This window comes from Equus caballus, chromosome 4 (assembly GCF_041296265.1).
Source record: "Equus caballus isolate H_3958 breed thoroughbred chromosome 4, TB-T2T, whole genome shotgun sequence".
NCBI lineage: Eukaryota > Metazoa > Chordata > Mammalia > Perissodactyla > Equidae > Equus > Equus caballus.
The window spans coordinates 27,809,635-27,835,491 of NC_091687.1; positions in this window are offsets into that span (position 1 = coordinate 27,809,635).

A 25,857-nucleotide genomic window follows, 5' to 3' on the forward strand; every position below is an offset into this window, starting at 1 on the left:
TCTGGGTGTGCTACTTTGCCCTAGAGCTGAAAGGCACAACGTGCAGGCTTCTTTCCAAAGGGCGAGTTGGGCCCCACAGCATCTTGCTTCCAGCTCTTTGGGAAGCTAAGAAACAACTCGCTCTGCACAGTGCTCTTACAGCCTACCGGGAACATGTCTTCCAAAGGCCTGTGAAACGCAGTTCCTTTGCAGGCCTGATCTGGCTGAAGTAGGACTTCTGCTCTGGGTGTGCTACTTTGCCCTAGAGCTGAAAGGCACAACGTGCAGGCTTCTTTCCAAAGGGCGAGTTGGGCCCCACAGCATCTTGCTTCCAGCTCTTTGGGAAGCTAAGAAACAACTCGCTCTGCACACTGCTCTTACAGCGTAGTGGGAACATCTCTTCCAAAGGCCTGTGAAACGCAGTTTCTTTGCAGGCCTGATCTGGCTGAAGTAGGACTTCTGCTCTGGGTGTGCTACTTTGCCCTAGAGCTGAAAGGCACAACGTGCAGGCTTCTTTCCAAAGGGCGAGTTGGGCCCCACAGCATCTTGCTTCCAGCTCTTTGGGAAGCTAAGAAACAACTCGCTCTGCACAGTGCTCTTACAGCCTACCGGGAACATGTCTTCCAAAGGCCTGTGAAACGCAGTTTCTTTGCAGGCCTGATCTGGCTGAAGTAGGACTTCTGCTCTGGGTGTGCTACTTTGCCCTAGAGCTGAAAGGCACAACGTGCAGGCTTCTTTCCAAAGGGCGAGTTGGGCCCCACAGCATCTTGCTTCCAGCTCTTTGGGAAGCTAAGAAACAACTCGCTCTGCACAGTGCTCTTACAGCCTACCGGGAACATCTCTTCCAAAGGCCTGTGAAACGCAGTTTCTTTGCAGGCCTGATCTGGCTGAAGTAGGACTTCTGCTCTGGGTGTGCTACTTTGCCCTAGAGCTGAAAGGCACAACGTGCAGGCTTCTTTCCAAAGGGCGAGTTGGGCCCCACAGCATCTTGCTTCCAGCTCTTTGTGAAGCTAAGAAACAACTCGCTCTGCACAGTGCTCTTACAGCCTACCGGGAACATGTCTTGCAAAGGCCTGTGAAACGCACTTTCTTTGCAGGCCTGATCTGGCTGAAGTAGGACTTCTGCTCTGGGTGTGCTACTTTGCCCTAGAGCTGAAAGGCACAACGTGCAGGCTTCTTTCCAAAGGGCGAGTTGGGCCCCACAGCATCTTGCTTCCAGCTCTTTGGGAAGCTAAGAAACAACTCGCTCTGCACAGTGCTCTTACAGCCTACCGGGAACATCTTTTCCAAAGGCCAGTGAAACGCAGTTTCTTTGCATGCCTGATCTGGCTGAAGTAGGACTTCTGCTCTGGGTGTGCTACTTTGCCCTAGAGCTGAAAGGCACAACGTGCAGGCTTATTTCCAAAGGGCGAGTTGGGCCCCACAGCATCTTGCTTCCAGCTCTTTGGGAAGCTAAGAAACAACTCGCTCTGCACAGTGCTCTTACAGCCTACCGGGAACATCTCTTCCAAAGGCCAGTGAAACGCAGTTTCTTTGCAGGCCTGATCTGGCTGAAGTAGGACTTCTGCTCTGGGTGTGCTACTTTGCCCTAGAGCTGAAAGGCACAACGTGCAGGCTTCTTTCCAAAGGGCGAGTTGGGCCCCACAGCATCTTGCTTCCAGCTCTTTGGGAAGCTAAGAAACAACTCGCTCTGCACAGTGCTCTTACAGCCTACGGGGAGCATCTCTTCCAAAGGCCTGTGAAACGCAGTTTCTTTGCAGGCCTGATCTGGCTGAAGTAGGACTTCTGCTCTGGGTGTGCTACTTTGCCCTAGAGCTGAAAGGCACAACGTGCAGGCTTCTTTCCAAAGGGCGAGTTGGGCCCCACAGCATCTTGCTTCTAGCTCTTTGGGAAGCTAAGAAACAACTCGCTCTGCACAGTGCTCTTACAGCCTACCGGGAACATCTCTTCCAAAGGCCTGTGAAACGCAGTTTCTTTGCAGGCCTGATCTGGCTGAAGTAGGACTTCTGCTCTGGGTGTGCTACTTTGCCCTAGAGCTGAAAGGCACAACGTGCAGGCTTCTTTCCTAAGGGCGAGTTGGGCCCCACAGCATCTTGCTTCCAGCTCTTTGGGAAGCTAAGAAACAACTCGCTCTGCACAGTGCTCTTACAGCCTACCGGGAACATGTCTTGCAAAGGCCTGTGAAACGCAGTTTCTTTGCAGGCCTGATCTGGCTGAAGTAGGACTTCTGCTCTGGGTGTGCTACTTTGCCCTAGAGCTGAAAGGCACAACGTGCAGGCTTCTTTCCAAAGGGCGAGTTGGGCCCCACAGCATCTTGCTTCCATCTCTTTGGGAAGCTAAGAAACAACTCGCTCTGCACAGTGCTCTTACAGCCTACTGGGAACATCTCTTCCAAAGGACTGTGAAACACAGTTTCTTTGCAGGCCTGATCTGGCTGAAGTAGGACTTCTGCTCTGGGTGTGCTACTTTGCCCTAGAGCTGAAAGGCACAACGTGCAGGCTTCTTTCCAAAGGGCGAGTTGGGCCCCACAGCATCTTGCTTCCAGCTCTTTAGGAAGCTAAGAAACAACTCGCTCTGCACAGTGCTCTTACAGCCTACCGGGAACATGTCTTCCAAAGGCCTGTGAAGCGCAGTTTCTTTGCAGGCCTGATCTGGCTGAAGTAGGACTTCTGCTCTGGGTGTGCTACTTTGCCCTAGAGCTGAAAGGCACAACGTGCAGGCTTCTTTCCAAAGGGCGAGTTGGGCCCCACAGCATCTTGCTTCCAGCTCTTTGGGAAGCTAAGAAACAACTCGCTCTGCACAGTGCTCTTACAGCCTACCGGGAACATCTCTTCCAAAGGCCTGTGAAACGCAATTTCTTTGCAGGCCTGATCTGGCTGAAGTAGGACTTCTGCTCTGGGTGTGCTACTTTGCCCTAGAGCTGAAAGGTACAACGTGCAGGCTTCTTTCCAAAGGGCGAGTTGGGCCCGACAGCATCTTGCTTCCAGCTCTTTGGGAAGCTAAGTAACAACTCGCTCTGCACAGTGATCTTACAGCCTAGTGGGAACATCTCTTCCAAAGGCCTGTGAAACGCAGTTTCTTTGCAGGCCTGATCTGGCTGAAGTAGGACTTCTGCTCTGGGTGTGCTACTTTGCCCTAGAGCTGAAAGGCACAACGTGCAGGCTTCTTTCCAAAGGGCGAGTTGGGCCCCACAGCATCTTGCTTCCAGCTCTTTGGGAAGCTAAGAAACAACTCGCTCTGCACAGTGCTCTTACAGCCTACCGGGAACATCTTTTCCAAAGGCCAGTGAAACGCAGTTTCTTTGCAGGCCTGATCTGGCTGAAGTAGGACTTCTGCTCTGGGTGTGCTACTTTGCCCTAGAGCTGAAAGGCACAACGTGCAGGCTTCTTTCCAAAGGGCGAGTTGGGCCCCACAGCATCTTGCTTCCAGCTCTTTGGGAAGCTAAGAAACAACTCGCTCTGCACAGTGCTCTTACAGCCTACCGGGAACATGTCTTGCAAAGGCCTGTGAAACGCAGTTTCTTTGCAGGCCTGATCTGGCTGAAGTAGGACTTCTGCTCTGGGTGTGCTACTTTGCCCTAGAACTGAAGGGCACAACGTGCAGGCTTCTTTCCAAAGGGCGAGTTGGGCCCCACAGCATCTTGCTTCCAGCTCTTTGGGAAGCTAAGAAACAACTCGCTCTGCACAGTGCTCTTACAGCCTACCAGGAACATCTCTTCCAAAGGCCTGTGAAACGCAGTTTCTTTGCAGGCCTGATCTGGCTGAAGTAGGACTTCTGCTCTGGGTGTGCTACTTTGCCCTAGAGCTGAAAGGCACAACGTGCAGGCTTCTTTCCAAAGGGCGAGTTGGGCCCCACAGCATCTTGCTTCCAGCTCTTTGGGAAGCTAAGAAACAACTCGCTCTGCACAGTGCTCTTACAGCCTAGCGGGAACATCTCTTCCAAAGGACTGTGAAACGCAGTTTCTTTGCAGGCCTGATCTGGCTGAAGTAGGACTTCTGCTCTGGGTGTGCTACTTTGCCCTAGAGCTGGAAGGCACAACGTGCAGGCTTCTTTCCAAAGGGCGAGTTGGGCCCCACAGCATCTTGCTTCCAGCTCTTTGGGAAGCTAAGAAACAACTCGCTCTGCACAGTGCTCTTACAGCCTACCGGGAACATGTCTTCCAAAGGCCTGTGAAATGCAGTTCTTTGCAGGCCTGATCTGGCTGAAGTAGGACTTCTGCTCTGGGTGTGCTACTTTGCCCTAGAGCTGAAAGGCACAACGTGCAGGCTTCTTTCCAAAGGGCGAGTTGGGCCCCACAGCATCTTGCTTCCAGCTCTTTGGGAAGCTAAGAAACAACTCGCTCTGCACAGTGCTCTTACAGCCTACCGGGAACATGTCTTCCAAAGGCCTGTGAAACGCAGTTTCTTTGCAGGCCTGATCTGGCTGAAGTAGGACTTCTGCTCTGGGTGTGCTACTTTGCCCTAGAGCTGAAAGGCACAACGTGCAGGCTTCTTTCCAAAGGGCGAGTTGGGCCCCACAGCATCTTGCTTCCAGCTCTTTGGGAAGCTAAGAAACAACTCGCTCTGCACAGTGCTCTTACAGCCTACCGGGAACATGTCTTCCAAAGGCCTGTGAAGCGCAGTTTCTTTGCAGGCCTGATCTGGCTGAAGTAGGACTTCTGCTCTGGGTGTGCTACTTTGCCCTAGAGCTGAAAGGCACAACGTGCAGGCTTCTTTCCAAAGGGCGAGTTGGGCCCCACAGCATCTTGCTTCCAGCTCTTTGTGAAGCTAAGAAACAACTCGCTCTGAACAGTGCTCTTACAGCCTACCGGGAACATCTCTTCCAAAGGCCTGTGAAACGCAGTTTCTTTGCAGGCCTGATCTGGCTGAAGTAGGACTTCTGCTCTGGGTGTGCTACTTTGCCCTAGAGCTGAAAGGCACAACGTGCAGGCTTCTTTCCAAAGGGCGAGTTGGGCCCCACAGCATCTTGCTTCCAGCTCTTTGGGAAGCTAAGAAACAACTCGCTCTGCACAGTGCTCTTACAGCCTAGTGGGAACATCTCTTCCAAAGGCCTGTGAAACGCAGTTTCTTTGCAGGCCTGATCTGGCTGAAGTAGGACTTCTGCTCTGGGTGTGCTACTTTGCCCTAGAGCTGAAAGGCACAACGTGCAGGCTTCTTTCCAAAGGGCGAGTTGGGCCCCACAGCATCTTGCTTCCAGCTCTTTGGGAAGCTAAGAAACAACTCGCTCTGCACAGTGCTCTTACAGCCTACCGGGAACATCTTTTCCAAAGGCCAGTGAAACGCAGTTTCTTTGCAGGCCTGATCTGGCTGAAGTAGGACTTCTGCTCTGGGTGTGCTACTTTGCCCTAGAGCTGAAAGGCCACAACGTGCAGGCTTCTTTCCAAAGGGCGAGTTGGGCCCCACAGCATCTTGCTTCCAGCTCTTTGGGAAGCTAAGAAACAACTAGCTCTGCACAGTCCTCTTACAGCCTAGCGGGAACATCTCTTCCAAAGGACTGTGAAACGCAGTTTCTTTGCAGGCCTGATCTGGCTGAAGTAGGACTTCTGCTCTGGGTGTGCTACTTTGCCCTAGAGCTGGAAGGCACAACGTGCAGGCTTCTTTCCAAAGGGCGAGTTGGGCCCCACAGCATCTTGCTTCCAGCTCTTTGGGAAGCTAAGAAACAACTCGCTCTGCACAGTGCTCTTACAGCCTACCGGGAACATGTCTTCCAAAGGCCTGTGAAATGCAGTTCTTTGCAGGCCTGATCTGGCTGAAGTAGGACTTCTGCTCTGGGTGTGCTACTTTGCCCTAGAGCTGAAAGGCACAACGTGCAGGCTTCTTTCCAAAGGGCGAGTTGGGCCCCACAGGATCTTGCTTCCAGCTCTTTGGGAAGCTAAGAAACAACTCGCTCTGCACCGTGCTCTTACAGCCTACCGGGAACATCTCTTCCAAAGGCCTGTGAAACGCAGTTTCTTTGCAGGCCTGATCTGGCTGAAGTAGGACTTCTGCTCTGGGTGTGCTACTTTGCCCTAGAGCTGAAAGGCACAACGTGCAGGCTTCTTTCCAAAGGGCGAGTTGGGCCCCACAGCATCTTGCTTCCAGCTCTTTGGGAAGCTAAGAAACAACTCGCTCTGCACAGTGCTCTTACAGCCTACCGGGAACATGTCTTCCAAAGGCCTGTGAAACGCAGTTCCTTTGCAGGCCTGATCTGGCTGAAGTAGGACTTCTGCTCTGGGTGTGCTACTTTGCCCTAGAGCTGAAAGGCACAACGTGCAGGCTTCTTTCCAAAGGGCGAGTTGGGCCCCACAGCATCTTGCTTCCAGCTCTTTGGGAAGCTAAGAAACAACTCGCTCTGCACAGTGCTCTTACAGCCTACCGGGAACATGTCTTGCAAAGGCCTGTGAAACGCAGTTTCTTTGCAGGCCTGATCTGGCTGAAGTAGGACTTCTGCTCTGGGTGTGCTACTTTGCCCTAGAGCTGAAAGGCACAACGTGCAGTCTTCTTTCCAAAGGGCGAGTTGGGCCCCACAGCATCTTGCTTCCAGCTCTTTGGGAAGCTAAGAAACAACTCGCTCTGCACAGTGCTCTTACAGCCTACCGGGAACATGTCTTCCAAAGGCCTGTGAAACGCAGTTCCTTTGCAGGCCTGATCTGGCTGAAGTAGGACTTCTGCTCTGGGTGTGCTACTTTGCCCTAGAGCTGAAAGGCACAACGTGCAGGCTTCTTTCCAAAGGGCGAGTTGGGCCCCACAGCATCTTGCTTCCAGCTCTTTGGGAAGCTAAGAAACAACTCGCTCTGCACACTGCTCTTACAGCCTAGTGGGAACATCTCTTCCAAAGGCCTGTGAAACGCAGTTCCTTTGCAGGCCTGATCTGGCTGAAGTAGGACTTCTGCTCTGGGTGTGCTACTTTGCCCTAGAGCTGAAAGGCACAACGTGCAGGCTTCTTTCCAAAGGGCGAGTTGGGCCCCACAGCATCTTGCTTCCAGCTCTTTGGGAAGCTAAGAAACAACTCGCTCTGCACAGTGCTCTTACAGCCTACCGGGAACATGTCTTGCAAAGGCCTGTGAAACGCAGTTTCTTTGCAGGCCTGATCTGGCTGAAGTAGGACTTCTGCTCTGGGTGTGCTACTTTGCCCTAGAGCTGAAAGGCACACCGTGCAGGCTTCTTTCCAAAGGGCGAGTTGGGCCCCACAGCATCTTGCTTCCAGCTCTTTGGGAAGCTAAGAAACAACTCGCTCTGCACAGTGCTCTTACAGCCTACCGGGAACATGTCTTCCAAAGGCCTGTGAAACGCAGTTTCTTTGCAGGCCTGATCTGGCTGAAGTAGGACTTCTGCTCTGGGTGTGCTACTTTGCCCTAGAGCTGAAAGGCACAACGTGCAGGCTTCTTTCCAAAGGGCGAGTTGGGCCCCACAGCATCTTGCTTCCAGCTCTTTGGGAAGCTAAGAAACAACTCGCTCTGCACAGTGCTCTTACAGCCTACCGGGAACATGTCTTCCAAAGGCCTGTGAAACGCAGTTTCTTTGCAGGCCTGATCTGGCTGAAGTCGGACTTCTGCTCTGGGTGTGCTACTTTGCCCTAGAGCTGAAAGGCACAACGTGCAGGCTTCTTTCCAAAGGGCGAGTTGGGCCCCACAGCATCTTGCTTCCAGCTCTTTGGGAAGCTAAGAAACAACTCGCTCTGCACAGTGCTCTTACAGCCTACTGGGAACATCTCTTCCAAAGGCCTGTGAAACGCAGTTTCTTTGCAGGCCTGATCTGGCTGAAGTAGGACTTCTGCTCTGGGTGTGCTACTTTGCCCTAGAGCTGAAAGGCACAACGTGCAGGCTTCTTTCCAAAGGGCGAGTTGGGCCCCACAGCATCTTGCTTCCAGCTCTTTGGGAAGCTAAGAAACAACTCGCTCTGCACAGTGCTCTTACAGCCTACGGGGAGCATCTCTTCCAAAGGCCTGTGAAACGCAGTTTCTTTGCAGGCCTGATCTGGCTGAAGTAGGACTTCTGCTCTGGGTGTGCTACTTTGCCCTAGAGCTGAAAGGCACAACGTGCAGGCTTCTTTCCAAAGGGCGAGTTGGGCCCCACAGCATCTTGCTTCCAGCTCTTTGGGAAGCTAAGAAACAACTCGCTCTGCACAGTGCTCTTACAGCCTACCGGGAACATGTCTTGCAAAGGCCTGTGAAACGCAGTTTCTTTGCAGGCCTGATCTGGCTGAAGTAGGACTTCTGCTCTGGGTGTGCTACTTTGCCCTAGAGCTGAAAGGCACAACGTGCAGGCTTCTTTCCAAAGGGCGAGTTGGGCCCCACAGCATCTTGCTTCCAGCTCTTTGGGAAGCTAAGAAACAACTCGCTCTGCACAGTGCTCTTACAGCCTACCGGGAACATGTCTTCCAAAGGCCTGTGAAACGCAGTTTCTTTGCAGGCCTGATCTGGCTGAAGTAGGACTTCTGCTCTGGGTGTGCTACTTTGCCCTAGAGCTGAAAGGCACAACGTGCAGGCTTCTTTCCAAAGGGCGAGTTGGGCCCCACAGCATCTTGCTTCCAGCTCTTTGGGAAGCTAAGAAACAACTCGCTCTGCACAGTGCTCTTACAGCCTACCGGGAACATGTCTTCCAAAGGCCTGTGAAACGCAGTTTCTTTGCAGGCCTGATCTGGCTGAAGTAGGACTTCTGCTCTGGGTGTGCTACTTTGCCCTAGAGCTGAAAGGCACAACGTGCAGGCTTCTTTCCAAAGGGCGAGTTGGGCCCCACAGCATCTTGCTTCCAGCTCTTTGGGAAGCTAAGAAACAACTCGCTCTGCACAGTGCTCTTACAGCCTAGCGGGAACATCTCTTCCAAAGGCCTGTGAAACGCAGTTTCTTTGCAGGCCTGATCTGGCTGAAGTAGGACTTCTGCTCTGGGTGTGCTGCTTTGCCCTAGAGCTGGAAGGCACAACGTGCAGGCTTCTTTCCAAAGGGCGAGTTGGGCCCCACAGCATCTTGCTTCCAGCTCTTTGGGAAGCTAAGAAACAACTCGCTCTGCACAGTGCTCTTACAGTCTACCGGGAACATGTCTTCCAAAGGCCTGTGAAATGCAGTTCTTTGCAGGCCTGATCTGGCTGAAGTAAGACTTCTGCTCTGGGTGTGCTACTTTGCCCTAGAGCTGAAAGGCACAACGTGCAGGCTTCTTTCCAAAGGGCGAGTTGGGCCCCACAGCATCTTGCTTCCAGCTCTTTGGGAAGCTAAGAAACAACTCGCTCTGCACAGTGCTCTTACAGCCTACCGGTAACATGTCTTCCAAAGGCCTGTGAAACGCAGTTTCTTTGCAGGCCTGATCTGGCTGAAGTAGGACTTCTGCTCTGGGTGTGCTACTTTGCCCTAGAGCTGAAAGGCACAACGTGCAGGCTTCTTTCCTAAGGGCGAGTTGGGCCCAACAGCATCTTGCTTCCAGCTCTTTGGGAAGCTAAGAAACAACTCGCTCTGCACAGTGCTCTTACAGCCTAGTGGGAACATCTCTTCCAAAGGCCTCTGAAACGCAGTTTCTTTTCAGGCCTGATCTGGCTGAAGTCGGACTTCTGCTCTGGGTGTGCTACTTTGCCCTAGAGCTGAAAGGCACAACGTGCAGGCTTCTTTCCAAAGGGCGAGTTGGGCCCCACAGCATCTTGCTTCCAGCTCTTTGGGAAGCTAAGAAACAACTCGCTCTGCACAGTGCTCTTACAGCCTACCGGGAACATGTCTTCCAAAGGCCTGTGAAACGCAGTTTCTTTGCAGGCCTGATCTGGCTGAAGTAGGACTTCTGCTCTGGGTGTGCTACTTTGCCCTAGAGCTGAAAGGCACAACGTGCAGGCTTCTTTCCTAAGGGCGAGTTGGGCCCAACAGCATCTTGCTTCCAGCTCTTTGGGAAGCTAAGAAACAACTCGCTCTGAACAGTGCTCTTACAGCCTACGGGCAGCATCTCTTCCAAAGGCCTGTGAAACGCAGTTTCTTTGCAGGCCTGATCTGGCTGAAGTAGGACTTCTGCTCTGGGTGTGCTACTTTGCCCTAGAGCTGAAAGGCACAACGTGCAGGCTTCTTTCCAAAGGGCGAGTTGGGCCCCACAGCATCTTGCTTCCAGCTCTTTGGGAAGCTAAGAAACAACTCGCTCTGCACAGTGCTCTTACAGCCTACCGGGAACATCTCTTCCAAAGGCCTGTGAAACGCAGTTTCTTTGCAGGCCTGATCTGGCTGAAGTAGGACTTCTGCTCTGGGTGTGCTACTTTGCCCTAGAGCTGAAAGGCACAACGTGCAGGCTTCTTTCCAAAGGGCGAGTTGGGCCCCACAGCATCTTGCTTCCAGCTCTTTGGGAAGTTAAGAAACAACTCGCTCTGCACAGTGCTCTTACAGCCTACCGGGAACATGTCTTGCAATGGCCTGTGAAACGCAGTTTCTTTGCAGGCCTGATCTGGCTGAAGTAGGACTTCTGCTCTGGGTGTGCTACTTTGCCCTAGAGCTGAAAGGCACAACGTGCAGGCTTCTTTCCAAAGGGCGAGTTGGGCCCCACAGCATCTTGCTTCCAGCTCTTTGGGAAGCTAAGAAACAACTCGCTCTGCACAGTGCTCTTACAGCCTACCGGGAACATGTCTTCCAAAGGCCTGTGAAACGCAGTTTCTTTGCAGGCCTGATCTGGCTGAAGTAGGACTTCTGCTCTGGGTGTGCTACTTTGCCCTAGAGCTGAAAGGCACAACGTGCAGGCTTCTTTCCAAAGGGCGAGTTGGGCCCCACAGCATCTTGCTTCCAGCTCTTTGGGAAGCTAAGAAACAACTCGCTCTGCACAGTGCTCTTACAGCCTACCGGGAACATGTCTTCCAAAGGCCTGTGAAACGCAGTTTCTTTGCAGGCCTGATCTGGCTGAAGTAGGACTTCTGCTCTGGGTGTGCTACTTTGCCCTAGAGCTGAAAGGCACAACGTGCAGGCTTCTTTCCAAAGGGCGAGTTGGGCCCCACAGCATCTTGCTTCCAGCTCTTTGGGAAGCTAAGAAACAACTCGCTCTGCACAGTTCTCTTACAGCCTACCGGGAACATCTCTTCCAAAGGCCTGTGAAACGCAGTTTCTTTGTAGGCCTGATCTGGCTGAAGTAGGACTTCTGCTCTGGGTGTGCTACTTTGCCCTAGAGCTGAAAGGCACAACGTGCAGGCTTCATTCCAAAGGGTGAGTTGGGCCCCACAGCATCTTGCTTCCAGCTCTTTGGGAAGCTAAGAAACAACTCGCTCTGCACAGTGCTCTTACAGCCTACCGGGAACATGTCTTCCAAAGGCCTGTGAAACGCAGTTTCTTTGCAGTCCTGATCTGGCAGAAGTAGGACTTCTGCTCTGGGTGTGCTACTTTGCCCTAGAGCTGAAAGGCACAACGTGCAGGCTTCTTTCCAAAGGGCGAGTTGGGCCCCACAGCATCTTGCTTCCAGCTCTTTGGGAAGCTAAGAAACAACTCGCTCTGCACAGTGCTCTTACAGCCTACCGGGAACATGTCTTGCAAAGGCCTGTGAAACGCAGTTTCTTTGCAGGCCTGATCTGGCTGAAGTAGGACTTCTGCTCTGGGTGTGCTACTTTGCCCTAGAACTGAAAGGCACAACGTGCAGGCTTCTTTCCAAAGGGCGAGTTGGGCCCCACAGCATCTTGCTTCCAGCTCTTTGGGAAGCTAAGAAACAACTCGCTCTGCACAGTGCTCTTACAGCCTACCGGGAACATCTCTTCCAAAGGCCTGTGAAACGAAGTTTCTTTGCAGGCCTGATCTGGCTGAAGTAGGACTTCTGCTCTGGGTGTGCTACTTTGCCCTAGAGCTGAAAGGCACAACGTGCAGGCTTCTTTCCAAAGGGCGAGTTGGGCCCCACAGCATCTTGCTTCCAGCTCTTTGGGAAGCTAAGAAACAACTCGCTCTGCACAGTGCTCTTACAGCCTACCGGGAACATGTCTTGCAAAGGCCTGTGAAACGCAGTTTCTTTTCAGGCCTGATCTGGCTGAAGTAGGACTTCTGCTCTGGGTGTGCTACTTTGCCCTAGAGCTGAAAGGCACAACGTGCAGGCTTCTTTCCAAAGGGCGAGTTGGGCCCCACAGCATCTTGCTTCCAGCTCTTTGGGAAGCTAAGAAACAACTCGCTCTGCACAGTGCTCTTACAGCCTACCGGGAACATGTCTTCCAAAGGCCTGTGAAACGCAGTTTCTTTGCAGGCCTGATCTGGCTCAAGTAGGACTTCTGCTCTGGGTGTGCTACTTTGCCCTAGAGCTGAAAGGCACAACGTGCAGGCTTCTTTCCAAAGGGCGAGTTGGCCCCCACAGCATCTTGCTTCCAGCTCTTTGGGAAGCTAAGAAACAACTCGCTCTGCACAGTGCTCTTACAGCCTACCGGGAACATGTCTTCCAAAGGCCTGTGAAACGCAGTTCCTTTGCAGGCCTAATCTGGCTGAAGTAGGACTTCTGCTCTGGGTGTGCCACATTTCCCTAGAGCTGAAAGGCACAACGTGCAGCCTTCTTTCCAAAGGGCGAGTTGGGCCCCACAGCATCTTGCTTCCAGCTCTTTGGGAAGCTAAGAAACAACTCGCTCTGCACAGTGCTCTTACAGCCTACCGGGAACATCTCTTCCAAAGGCCAGTGAAACGCAGTTTCTTTGCAGGCCTGATCTGGCTGAAGTAGGACTTCTGCTCTGGGTGTGCTACTTTGCCCTAGAGCTGAAAGGCACAACGTGCAGGCTTCTTTCCAAAGGGCGAATTGGGCCCCACAGCATCTTGCTTCCAGCTCTTTGGGAAGCTAAGAAACAACTCGCTCTGCACAGTGCTCTTACAGCCTACGGGGAGCATCTCTTCCAAAGGCCTGTGAAACGCAGTTTCTTTGCAGGCCTGATCTGGCTGAAGTAGGACTTCTGCTCTGGGTGTGCTACTTTGCCCTAGAGCTGAAAGGCACAACGTGCAGGCTTCTTTCCAAAGGGCGAGTTGGGCCCCACAGCATCTTGCTTCCAGCTCTTTGGGAAGCTAAGAAACAACTCGCTCTGCACAGTGCTCTTACAGCCTACCGGGAACATCTCTTCCAAAGGCCTGTGAAACGCAGTTTCTTTGCAGGCCTGATCTGGCTGAAGTAGGACTTCTGCTCTGGGTGTGCTACTTTGCCCTAGAGCTGAAAGGCACAACGTGCAGGCATCTTTCCAAAGGGCGAGTTGGGCCCCAAAGCATCTTGCTTCCAGCTCTTTGGGAAGCTAAGAAACAACTCGCTCTGCACAGTGCTCTTACAGCCTACCGGGAACATGTCTTGCAAAGGCCTGGGAAACGCACTTTCTTTGCAGGCCTGATCTGGCTGAAGTAGGACTTCTGCTCTGGGTGTGCTACTTTGCCCTAGAGCTGAAAGGCACAACGTGCAGGCTTCTTTCCAAAGGGCGAGTTGGGCCCCACAGCATCTTGCTTCCAGCTCTTTGGGAAGCTAAGAAACAACTCGCTCTGCACAGTGCTCTTACAGCCTACCGGGAACATCTTTTCCAAAGGCCAGTGAAACGCAGTTTCTTTGCATGCCTGATCTGGCTGAAGTAGGACTTCTGCTCTGGGTGTGCTACTTTGCCCTAGAGCTGAAAGGCACAACGTGCAGGCTTATTTCCAAAGGGCGAGTTGGGCCCCACAGCATCTTGCTTCCAGCTCTTTGGGAAGCTAAGAAACAACTCGCTCTGCACAGTGCTCTTACAGCCTACCGGGAACATCTCTTCCAAAGGCCAGTGAAACGCAGTTTCTTTGCAGGCCTGATCTGGCTGAAGTAGGACTTCTGCTCTGGGTGTGCTACTTTGCCCTAGAACTGAAAGGCACAACGTGCAGGCTTCTTTCCAAAGGGCGAGTTGGGCCCCACAGCATCTTGCTTCCAGCTCTTTGGGAAGCTAAGAAACAACTCGCTCTGCACAGTGCTCTTACAGCCTACGGGGAGCATCTCTTCCAAAGGCCTGTGAAACGCAGTTTCTTTGCAGGCCTGATCTGGCTGAAGTAGGACTTCTGCTCTGGGTGTGCTACTTTGCCCTAGAGCTGAAAGGCACAACGTGCAGGCTTCTTTCCAAAGGGCGAGTTGGGCCCCACAGCATCTTGCTTCCAGCTCTTTGGGAAGCTAAGAAACAACTCGCTCTGCACAGTGCTCTTACAGCCTACCGGGAACATGTCTTCCAAAGGCCTGTGAAACGCAGTTTCTTTGCAGGCCTGATCTGGCTGAAGTAGGACTTCTGCTCTGGGTGTGCTACTTTGCCCTAGAGCTGAAAGGCACAACGTGCAGGCTTCTTTCCTAAGGGCGAGTTGGGCCCCACAGCATCTTGCTTCCAGCTCTTTGGGAAGCTAAGAAACAACTCGCTCTGCACAGTGCTCTTACAGCCTACCGGGAACATCTCTTCCAAAGGCCTGTGAAACGCAGTTTCTTTGCAGGCCTGATCTGGCTGAAGTAGGACTTCTGCTCTGGGTGTGCTACTTTGCCCTAGAGCTGAAAGGCACAACGTGCAGGCTTCTTTCCAAAGGGTGAGTTGGGCCCCACAGCATCTTGCTTCCATCTCTTTGGGAAGCTAAGAAACAACTCGCTCTGCACAGTGCTCTTACAGCCTACTGGGAACATCTCTTCCAAAGGCCTGTGAAACGCAGTTTCTTTGCAGGCCTGATCTGGCTGAAGTAGGACTTCTGCTCTGGGTGTGCTACTTTGCCCTAGAGCTGAAAGGCACAACGTGCAGGCTTCTTTCCAAAGGGCGAGTTGGGCCCCAAAGCATCTTGCTTCCAGCTCTTTAGGAAGCTAAGAAACAACTCGCTCTGCACAGTGCTCTTACAGCCTACCGGGAACATGTCTTCCAAAGGCCTGTGAAGCGCAGTTTCTTTGCAGGCCTGATCTGGCTGAAATAGGACTTCTGCTCTGGGTGTGCTACTTTGCCCTAGAGCTGAAAGGCACAACGTGCAGGCTTCTTTCCAAAGTTCGAGTTGGGCCCCACAGCATCTTGCTTCCAGCTCTTTGGGAAGCTAAGAAACAACTCGCTCTGCACAGTGCTCTTACAGCCTAGTGGGAACATCTCTTCCAAAGGCCTGTGAAACGCAGTTTCTTTGCAGGCCTGATCTGGCTGAAGTAGGACTTCTGCTCTGGGTGTGCTACTTTGCCCTAGAGCTGAAAGGCACAACGTGCAGGCTTCTTTCCAAAGGGCGAGTTGGGCCCCACAGCATCTTGCTTCCAGCTCTTTGGGAAGCTAAGAAACAACTCGCTCTGCACAGTGCTCTTACAGCCTACCGGGAACATCTTTTCCAAAGGTCAGTGAAACGCAGTTTCTTTGCAGGCCTGATCTGGCTGAAGTAGGACTTCTGCTCTGGGTGTGCTACTTTGCCCTAGAGCTGAAAGGCCACAACGTGCAGGCTTCTTTCCAAAGGGCGAGTTGGGCCCCACAGCATCTTGCTTCCAGCTCTTTGGGAGGCTAAGAAACAACTCGCTCTGCACAGTGCTCTTACAGCCTACTGGGAACATGTCTTGCAAAGGCCTGTGAAACGCAGTTTCTTTGCAGGCCTGATCTGGTTGAAGTAGGACTTCTGCTCTGGGTGTGCTACTTTGCCCTAGAACTGAAAGGCACAACGTGCAGGCTTCTTTCCAAAGGGCGAGTTGGGCCCCACAGCATCTTGCTTCCAGCTCTTTGGGAAGCTAAGAAACAACTCGCTCTGCACAGTGCTCTTACAGCCTACCGGGAACATGTCTTCCAAAGGCCTGTGAAATGCAGTTCTTTGCAGGCCTGATCTGGCTGAAGTAGGACTTCTGCTCTGGGTGTGCTACTTTGCCCTAGAGCTGAAAGGCACAACGTGCAGGCTTCTTTCCAAAGGGCGAGTTGGGCCCCACAGCATCTTGCTTCCAGCTCTTTGGGAAGCTAAGAAACAACTCGCTCTGCACAGTGCTCTTACAGCCTACCGGGAACATCTCTTCCAAAGGCCTGTGAAACGCAGTTTCTTTGCAGGCCTGATCTGGCTGAAGTAGGACTTCTGCTCTGGGTGTGCTACTTTGCCCTAGAGCTGAAAGGCACAACGTGCAGGCTTCTTTCCAAAGGGCGAGTTGGGCCCCACAGCATCTTGCTTCCAGCTCTTTGGGAAGCTAAGAAACAACTCGCTCTGCACAGTGCTCTTACAGCCTACCGGGAACATGTCTTCCAAAGGCCTGTGAAACGCAGTTTCTTTGCAGGCCTGATCTGGCTGAACTAGGACTTCTGCTCTGGGTGTGCTACTTTGCCCTAGAGCTGAAAGGCACAACGTGCAGGCTTCTTTCCAAAGGGCGAGTTGGGCCCCACAGCATCTTGCTTCCAGCTCTTTGGGAAGCTAAGAAACAACTCGCTCTGCACAGTGCTCTTACAGCCTACCGGGAACATGTCTTCCAAAGGCCTGTGAAACGCAGTTCCTTTGCAGGCCTGATCTGGCTGAAGTAGGACTTCTGCTCTGGGTGTGCTACTTTGCCCTAGAGCTGAAAGGCACAACGTGCAGGCTTCTTTCCAAAGGGCGAGTTGGGCCCCACAGCATCTTGCTTCCAGCTCTTTGGGAAGCTAAGAAACAACTCGCTCTGCACAGTGCTCTTACAGCCTACCGGGAACATGTCTTGCAAAGGCCTGTGAAACGCAGTTTCTTTGCAGGCCTGATCTGGCTGAAGTAGGACTTCTGCTCTGGGTGTGCTACTTTGCCCTAGAGCTGAAAGGCACAACGTGCAGTCTTCTTTCCAAAGGGCGAGTTGGGCCGCACAGCATCTTGCTTCCAGCTCTTTGGGAAGCTAAGAAACAACTCGCTCTGCACAGTGCTCTTACAGCCTACCGGGAACATGTCTTGCAAAGGCCTGTGAAACGCAGTTTCTTTGCAGGCCTGATCTGGCTGAAGTAGGACTTCTGCTCTGGGTGTGCTACTTTGCCCTAGAGCTGAAAGGCACAACGTGCAGGCTTCTTTCCAAAGGGCGAGTTGGGCCCCACAGCATCTTGCTTCCAGCTCTTTGGGAAGCTAAGAAACAACTCGCTCTGCACAGTGCTCTTACAGCCTACCGGGAACATGTCTTCCAAAGGCCTGTGAAACGCAGTTTCTTTGCAGGCCTGATCTGGCTGAAGTAGGACTTCTGCTCTGGGTGTGCTACTTTGCCCTAGAGCTGAAAGGCACAACGTGCAGGCTTCTTTCCAAAGGTCGAGTTGGGCCCCACAGCATCTTGCTTCCAGCTCTTTGGGAAGCTAAGAAACAACTCGCTCTGCACAGTGCTCTTACAGCCTAGTGGGAACATCTCTTCCAAAGGCCTGTGAAACGCAGTTTCTTTGCAGGCCTGATCTGGCTGAAGTAGGACTTCTGCTCTGGGTGTGCTACTTTGCCCTAGAGCTGAAAGGCACAACGTGCAGGCTTCTTTCCAAAGGGCGAGTTGGGCCCCACAGCATCTTGCTTCCAGCTCTTTGGGAAGCTAAGAAACAACTCGCTCTGCACAGTGCTCTTACAGCCTACCGGGAACATCTTTTCCAAAGGTCAGTGAAACGCAGTTTCTTTGCAGGCCTGATCTGGCTGAAGTAGGACTTCTGCTCTGGGTGTGCTACTTTGCCCTAGAGCTGAAAGGCCACAACGTGCAGGCTTCTTTCCAAAGGGCGAGTTGGGCCCCACAGCATCTTGCTTCCAGCTCTTTGGGAGGCTAAGAAACAACTCGCTCTGCACAGTGCTCTTACAGCCTACTGGGAACATGTCTTGCAAAGGCCTGTGAAACGCAGTTTCTTTGCAGGCCTGATCTGGTTGAAGTAGGACTTCTGCTCTGGGTGTGCTACTTTGCCCTAGAACTGAAAGGCACAACGTGCAGGCTTCTTTCCAAAGGGCGAGTTGGGCCCCACAGCATCTTGCTTCCAGCTCTTTGGGAAGCTAAGAAACAACTCGCTCTGCACAGTGCTCTTACAGCCTACCGGGAACATGTCTTCCAAAGGCCTGTGAAATGCAGTTCTTTGCAGGCCTGATCTGGCTGAAGTAGGACTTCTGCTCTGGGTGTGCTACTTTGCCCTAGAGCTGAAAGGCACAACGTGCAGGCTTCTTTCCAAAGGGCGAGTTGGGCCCCACAGCATCTTGCTTCCAGCTCTTTGGGAAGCTAAGAAACAACTCGCTCTGCACAGTGCTCTTACAGCCTACCGGGAACATCTCTTCCAAAGGCCTGTGAAACGCAGTTTCTTTGCAGGCCTGATCTGGCTGAAGTAGGACTTCTGCTCTGGGTGTGCTACTTTGCCCTAGAGCTGAAAGGCACAACGTGCAGGCTTCTTTCCAAAGGGCGAGTTGGGCCCCACAGCATCTTGCTTCCAGCTCTTTGGGAAGCTAAGAAACAACTCGCTCTGCACAATGCTCTTACAGCCTACCGGGAACATGTCTTCCAAAGGCCTGTGAAACGCAGTTTCTTTGCAGGCCTGATCTGGCTGAACTAGGACTTCTGCTCTGGGTGTGCTACTTTGCCCTAGAGCTGAAAGGCACAACGTGCAGGCTTCTTTCCAAAGGGCGAGTTGGGCCCCACAGCATCTTGCTTCCAGCTCTTTGGGAAGCTAAGAAACAACTCGCTCTGCACAGTGCTCTTACAGCCTACCGGGAACATGTCTTCCAAAGGCCTGTGAAACGCAGTTCCTTTGCAGGCCTGATCTGGCTGAAGTAGGACTTCTGCTCTGGGTGTGCTACTTTGCCCTAGAGCTGAAAGGCACAACGTGCAGGCTTCTTTCCAAAGGGCGAGTTGGGCCCCACAGCATCTTGCTTCCAGCTCTTTGGGAAGCTAAGAAACAACTCGCTCTGCACAGTGCTCTTACAGCCTACCGGGAACATGTCTTGCAAAGGCCTGTGAAACGCAGTTTCTTTGCAGGCCTGATCTGGCTGAAGTAGGACTTCTGCTCTGGGTGTGCTACTTTGCCCTAGAGCTGAAAGGCACAACGTGCAGTCTTCTTTCCAAAGGGCGAGTTGGGCCGCACAGCATCTTGCTTCCAGCTCTTTGGGAAGCTAAGAAACAACTCGCTCTGCACAGTGCTCTTACAGCCTACCGGGAACATGTCTTGCAAAGGCCTGTGAAACGCAGTTTCTTTGCAGGCCTGATCTGGCTGAAGTAGGACTTCTGCTCTGGGTGTGCTACTTTGCCCTAGAGCTGAAAGGCACAACGTGCAGGCTTCTTTCCAAAGGGCGAGTTGGGCCCCACAGCATCTTGCTTCCAGCTCTTTGGGAAGCTAAGAAACAACTCGCTCTGCACAGTGCTCTTACAGCCTACCGGGAACATGTCTTCCAAAGGCCTGTGAAACGCAGTTTCTTTGCAGGCCTGATCTGGCTGAAGTAGGACTTCTGCTCTGGGTGTGCTACTTTGCCCTAGAGCTGAAAGGCACAACGTGCAGGCTTCTTTCCAAAGGGCGAGTTGGGCCCCACAGCATCTTGCTTCCAGCTCTTTGGGAAGCTAAGAAACAACTCGCTCTGCACAGTGCTCTTACAGCCTACCGGGAACATGTCTTCCAAAGGCCTGTGAAACGCAGTTTCTTTGCAGGCCTGATCTGGTTGAAGTAGGACTTCTGCTCTGGGTGTGCTACTTTGCCCTAGAGCTGAAAGGCACAACGTGCAGGCTTCTTTCCTAAGGGCGAGTTGGGCCCCACAGCATCTTGCTTCCAGCTCTTTGGGAAGCTAAGAAACAACTCGCTCTGCACAGTGCTCTTACAGCCTACCGGGAACATCTCTTCCAAAGGCCTGTGAAACGCAGTTTCTTTGCAGGCCTGATCTGGCTGAAGTAGGACTTCTGCTCTGGGTGTGCTACTTTGCCCTAGAGCTGAAAGGCACAACGTGCAGGCTTCTTTCCAAAGGGCGAGTTGGGCCCCACAGCATCTTGCTTCCAGCTCTTTGGGAAGCTAAGAAACAACTCGCTCTGCACAGTGCTCTTACAGCCTACTGGGAACATCTCTTCCAAAGGCCTGTGAAACGCAGTTTCTTTGCAGGCCTGATCTGGCTGAAGTAGGACTTCTGCTCTGGGTGTGCTACTTTGCCCTAGAGCTGAAAGGCACAACGTGCAGGCTTCTTTCCAAAGGGCGAGTTGGGCCCCACAGCATCTTGCTTCCAGCTCTTTGGGAAGCTAAGAAACAACTCGCTCTGCACAGTGCTCTTACAGCCTACGGGGAGCATCTCTTCCAAAGGCCTGTGAAACGCAGTTCCTTTGCAGGCCTGATCTGGCTGAAGTAGGACTTCTGCTCTGGGTGTGCTACTTTGCCCTAGAGCTGAAAGGCACAACGTGCAGGCTTCTTTCCAAAGGGCGAGTTGGGCCCCACAGCATCTTGCTTCCAGCTCTTTGGGAAGCTAAGAAACAACTCGCTCTGCACAGTGCTCTTACAGCCTACCGGGAACATGTCTTGCAAAGGCCTGTGAAACGCAGTTTCTTTGCAGGCCTGATCTGGCTGAAGTAGGACTTCTGCTCTGGGTGTGCTACTTTGCCCTAGAGCTGAAAGGCACAACGTGCAGTCTTCTTTCCAAAGGGCGAGTTGGGCCCCACAGCATCTTGCTTCCAGCTCTTTGGGAAGCTAAGAAACAACTCGCTCTGCACAGTGCTCTTACAGCCTACCGGGAACATGTCTTCCAAAGGCCTGTGAAACGCAGTTCCTTTGCAGGCCTGATCTGGCTGAAGTAGGACTTCTGCTCTGGGTGTGCTACTTTGCCCTAGAGCTGAAAGGCACAACGTGCAGGCTTCTTTCCAAAGGGCGAGTTGGGCCCCACAGCATCTTGCTTCCAGCTCTTTGGGAAGCTAAGAAACAACTCGCTCTGCACACTGCTCTTACAGCCTAGTGGGAACATCTCTTCCAAAGGCCTGTGAAACGCAGTTTCTTTGCAGGCCTGATCTGGCTGAAGTAGGACTTCTGCTCTGGGTGTGCTACTTTGCCCTAGAGCTGAAAGGCACAACGTGCAGGCTTCTTTCCAAAGGGCGAGTTGGGCCCCACAGCATCTTGCTTCCAGCTCTTTGGGAAGCTAAGAAACAACTCGCTCTGCACAGTGCTCTTACAGCCTACCGGGAACATGTCTTGCAAAGGCCTGTGAAACGCAGTTTCTTTGCAGGCCTGATCTGGCTGAAGTAGGACTTCTGCTCTGGGTGTGCTACTTTGCCCTAGAGCTGAAAGGCACAACGTGCAGGCTTCTTTCCAAAGGGCGAGTTGGGCCCCACAGCATCTTGCTTCCAGCTCTTTGGGAAGCTAAGAAACAACTCGCTCTGCACAGTGCTCTTACAGCCTACCGGGAACATGTCTTCCAAAGGCCTGTGAAACGCAGTTTCTTTGCAGTCCTGATCTGGCAGAAGTAGGACTTCTGCTCTGGGTGTGCTACTTTGCCCTAGAGCTGAAAGGCACAACGTGCAGGCTTCTTTCCAAAGGGCGAGTTGGGCCCCACAGCATCTTGCTTCCAGCTCTTTGGGAAGCTAAGAAACAACTCGCTCTGCACAGTGCTCTTACAGCCTACCGGGAACATGTCTTGCAAAGGCCTGTGAAACGCAGTTTCTTTGCAGGCCTGATCTGGCTGAAGTAGGACTTCTGCTCTGGGTGTGCTACTTTGCCCTAGAACTGAAAGGCACAACGTGCAGGCTTCTTTCCAAAGGGCGAGTTGGGCCCCACAGCATCTTGCTTCCAGCTCTTTGGGAAGCTAAGAAACAACTCGCTCTGCACAGTGCTCTTACAGCCTACCGGGAACATCTCTTCCAAAGGCCTGTGAAACGAAGTTTCTTTGCAGGCCTGATCTGGCTGAAGTAGGACTTCTGCTCTGGGTGTGCTACTTTGCCCTAGAGCTGAAAGGCACAACGTGCAGGCTTCTTTCCAAAGGGCGAGTTGGGCCCCACAGCATCTTGCTTCCAGCTCTTTGGGAAGCTAAGAAACAACTCGCTCTGCACAGTGCTCTTACAGCCTACCGGGAACATGTCTTGCAAAGGCCTGTGAAACGCAGTTTCTTTTCAGGCCTGATCTGGCTGAAGTAGGACTTCTGCTCTGGGTGTGCTACTTTGCCCTAGAGCTGAAAGGCACAACGTGCAGGCTTCTTTCCAAAGGGCGAGTTGGGCCCCACAGCATCTTGCTTCCAGCTCTTTGGGAAGCTAAGAAACAACTCGCTCTGCACAGTGCTCTTACAGCCTACCGGGAACATGTCTTCCAAAGGCCTGTGAAACGCAGTTTCTTTGCAGGCCTGATCTGGCTCAAGTAGGACTTCTGCTCTGGGTGTGCTACTTTGCCCTAGAGCTGAAAGGCACAACGTGCAGGCTTCTTTCCAAAGGGCGAGTTGGCCCCCACAGCATCTTGCTTCCAGCTCTTTGGGAAGCTAAGAAACAACTCGCTCTGCACAGTGCTCTTACAGCCTACCGGGAACATGTCTTCCAAAGGCCTGTGAAACGCAGTTCCTTTGCAGGCCTAATCTGGCTGAAGTAGGACTTCTGCTCTGGGTGTGCCACATTTCCCTAGAGCTGAAAGGCACAACGTGCAGCCTTCTTTCCAAAGGGCGAGTTGGGCCCCACAGCATCTTGCTTCCAGCTCTTTGGGAAGCTAAGAAACAACTCGCTCTGCACAGTGCTCTTACAGCCTACCGGGAACATCTCTTCCAAAGGCCAGTGAAACGCAGTTTCTTTGCAGGCCTGATCTGGCTGAAGTAGGACTTCTGCTCTGGGTGTGCTACTTTGCCCTAGAGCTGAAAGGCACAACGTGCAGGCTTCTTTCCAAAGGGCGAATTGGGCCCCACAGCATCTTGCTTCCAGCTCTTTGGGAAGCTAAGAAACAACTCGCTCTGCACAGTGCTCTTACAGCCTACGGGGAGCATCTCTTCCAAAGGCCTGTGAAACGCAGTTTCTTTGCAGGCCTGATCTGGCTGAAGTAGGACTTCTGCTCTGGGTGTGCTACTTTGCCCTAGAGCTGAAAGGCACAACGTGCAGGCTTCTTTCCAAAGGGCGAGTTGGGCCCCACAGCATCTTGCTTCCAGCTCTTTGGGAAGCTAAGAAACAACTCGCTCTGCACAGTGCTCTTACAGCCTACCGGGAACATCTCTTCCAAAGGCCTGTGAAACGCAGTTTCTTTGCAGGCCTGATCTGGCTGAAGTAGGACTTCTGCTCTGGGTGTGCTACTTTGCCCTAGAGCTGAAAGGCACAACGTGCAGGCTTCTTTCCAAAGGGCGAGTTGGGCCCCACAGCATCTTGCTTCCATCTCTTTGGGAAGCTAAGAAACAACTCGCTCTGCACAGTGCTCTTACAGCCTACCGGGAACATGTCTTCCAAAGGCCTGTGAAACGCAGTTTCTTTGCAGGCCTGATCTGGCTGAAGTAGGACTTCTGCTCTGGGTGTGCTACTTTGCCCTAGAGCTGAAAGGCACAACGTGCAGGCTTCTTTCCAAAGGGCGAGTTGGGCCCCACAGCATCTTGCTTCCAGCTCTTTGGGAAGCTAAGAAACAACTCGCTCTGCACAGTGCTCTTACAGCCTACCGGGAACATCTCTTCCAAAGGCCTGTGAAACGCAGTTTCTTTGCAGGCCTGATCTGGCTGAAGTAGGACTTCTGCTCTGGGTGTGCTACTTTGCCCTAGAGCTGAAAGGCACAACGTGCAGGCATCTTTCCAAAGGGCGAGTTGGGCCCCAAAGCATCTTGCTTCCAGCTCTTTGGGAAGCTAAGAAACAACTCGCTCTGCACAGTGCTCTTACAGCCTACCGGGAACATGTCTTGCAAAGGCCTGGGAAACGCACTTTCTTTGCAGGCCTGATCTGGCTGAAGTAGGACTTCTGCTCTGGGTGTGCTACTTTGCCCTAGAGCTGAAAGGCACAACGTGCAGGCTTCTTTCCAAAGGGCGAGTTGGGCCCCACAGCATCTTGCTTCCAGCTCTTTGGGAAGCTAAGAAACAACTCGCTCTGCACAGTGCTCTTACAGCCTACCGGGAACATCTTTTCCAAAGGCCAGTGAAACGCAGTTTCTTTGCATGCCTGATCTGGCTGAAGTAGGACTTCTGCTCTGGGTGTGCTACTTTGCCCTAGAGCTGAAAGGCACAACGTGCAGGCTTATTTCCAAAGGGCGAGTTGGGCCCCACAGCATCTTGCTTCCAGCTCTTTGGGAAGCTAAGAAACAACTCGCTCTGCACAGTGCTCTTACAGCCTACCGGGAACATCTCTTCCAAAGGCCAGTGAAACGCAGTTTCTTTGCAGGCCTGATCTGGCTGAAGTAGGACTTCTGCTCTGGGTGTGCTACTTTGCCCTAGAACTGAAAGGCACAACGTGCAGGCTTCTTTCCAAAGGGCGAGTTGGGCCCCACAGCATCTTGCTTCCAGCTCTTTGGGAAGCTAAGAAACAACTCGCTCTGCACAGTGCTCTTACAGCCTACGGGGAGCATCTCTTCCAAAGGCCTGTGAAACGCAGTTTCTTTGCAGGCCTGATCTGGCTGAAGTAGGACTTCTGCTCTGGGTGTGCTACTTTGCCCTAGAGCTGAAAGGCACAACGTGCAGGCTTCTTTCCAAAGGGCGAGTTGGGCCCCACAGCATCTTGCTTCCAGCTCTTTGGGAAGCTAAGAAACAACTCGCTCTGCACAGTGCTCTTACAGCCTACCGGGAACATGTCTTCCAAAGGCCTGTGAAACGCAGTTTCTTTGCAGGCCTGATCTGGCTGAAGTAGGACTTCTGCTCTGGGTGTGCTACTTTGCCCTAGAGCTGAAAGGCACAACGTGCAGGCTTCTTTCCTAAGGGCGAGTTGGGCCCCACAGCATCTTGCTTCCAGCTCTTTGGGAAGCTAAGAAACAACTCGCTCTGCACAGTGCTCTTACAGCCTACCGGGAACATCTCTTCCAAAGGCCTGTGAAACGCAGTTTCTTTGCAGGCCTGATCTGGCTGAAGTAGGACTTCTGCTCTGGGTGTGCTACTTTGCCCTAGAGCTGAAAGGCACAACGTGCAGGCTTCTTTCCAAAGGGTGAGTTGGGCCCCACAGCATCTTGCTTCCATCTCTTTGGGAAGCTAAGAAACAACTCGCTCTGCACAGTGCTCTTACAGCCTACTGGGAACATCTCTTCCAAAGGCCTGTGAAACGCAGTTTCTTTGCAGGCCTGATCTGGCTGAAGTAGGACTTCTGCTCTGGGTGTGCTACTTTGCCCTAGAGCTGAAAGGCACAACGTGCAGGCTTCTTTCCAAAGGGCGAGTTGGGCCCCAAAGCATCTTGCTTCCAGCTCTTTAGGAAGCTAAGAAACAACTCGCTCTGCACAGTGCTCTTACAGCCTACCGGGAACATGTCTTCCAAAGGCCTGTGAAGCGCAGTTTCTTTGCAGGCCTGATCTGGCTGAAATAGGACTTCTGCTCTGGGTGTGCTACTTTGCCCTAGAGCTGAAAGGCACAACGTGCAGGCTTCTTTCCAAAGTTCGAGTTGGGCCCCACAGCATCTTGCTTCCAGCTCTTTGGGAAGCTAAGAAACAACTCGCTCTGCACAGTGCTCTTACAGCCTAGTGGGAACATCTCTTCCAAAGGCCTGTGAAACGCAGTTTCTTTGCAGGCCTGATCTGGCTGAAGTAGGACTTCTGCTCTGGGTGTGCTACTTTGCCCTAGAGCTGAAAGGCACAACGTGCAGGCTTCTTTCCAAAGGGCGAGTTGGGCCCCACAGCATCTTGCTTCCAGCTCTTTGGGAAGCTAAGAAACAACTCGCTCTGCACAGTGCTCTTACAGCCTACCGGGAACATCTTTTCCAAAGGTCAGTGAAACGCAGTTTCTTTGCAGGCCTGATCTGGCTGAAGTAGGACTTCTGCTCTGGGTGTGCTACTTTGCCCTAGAGCTGAAAGGCCACAACGTGCAGGCTTCTTTCCAAAGGGCGAGTTGGGCCCCACAGCATCTTGCTTCCAGCTCTTTGGGAGGCTAAGAAACAACTCGCTCTGCACAGTGCTCTTACAGCCTACTGGGAACATGTCTTGCAAAGGCCTGTGAAACGCAGTTTCTTTGCAGGCCTGATCTGGTTGAAGTAGGACTTCTGCT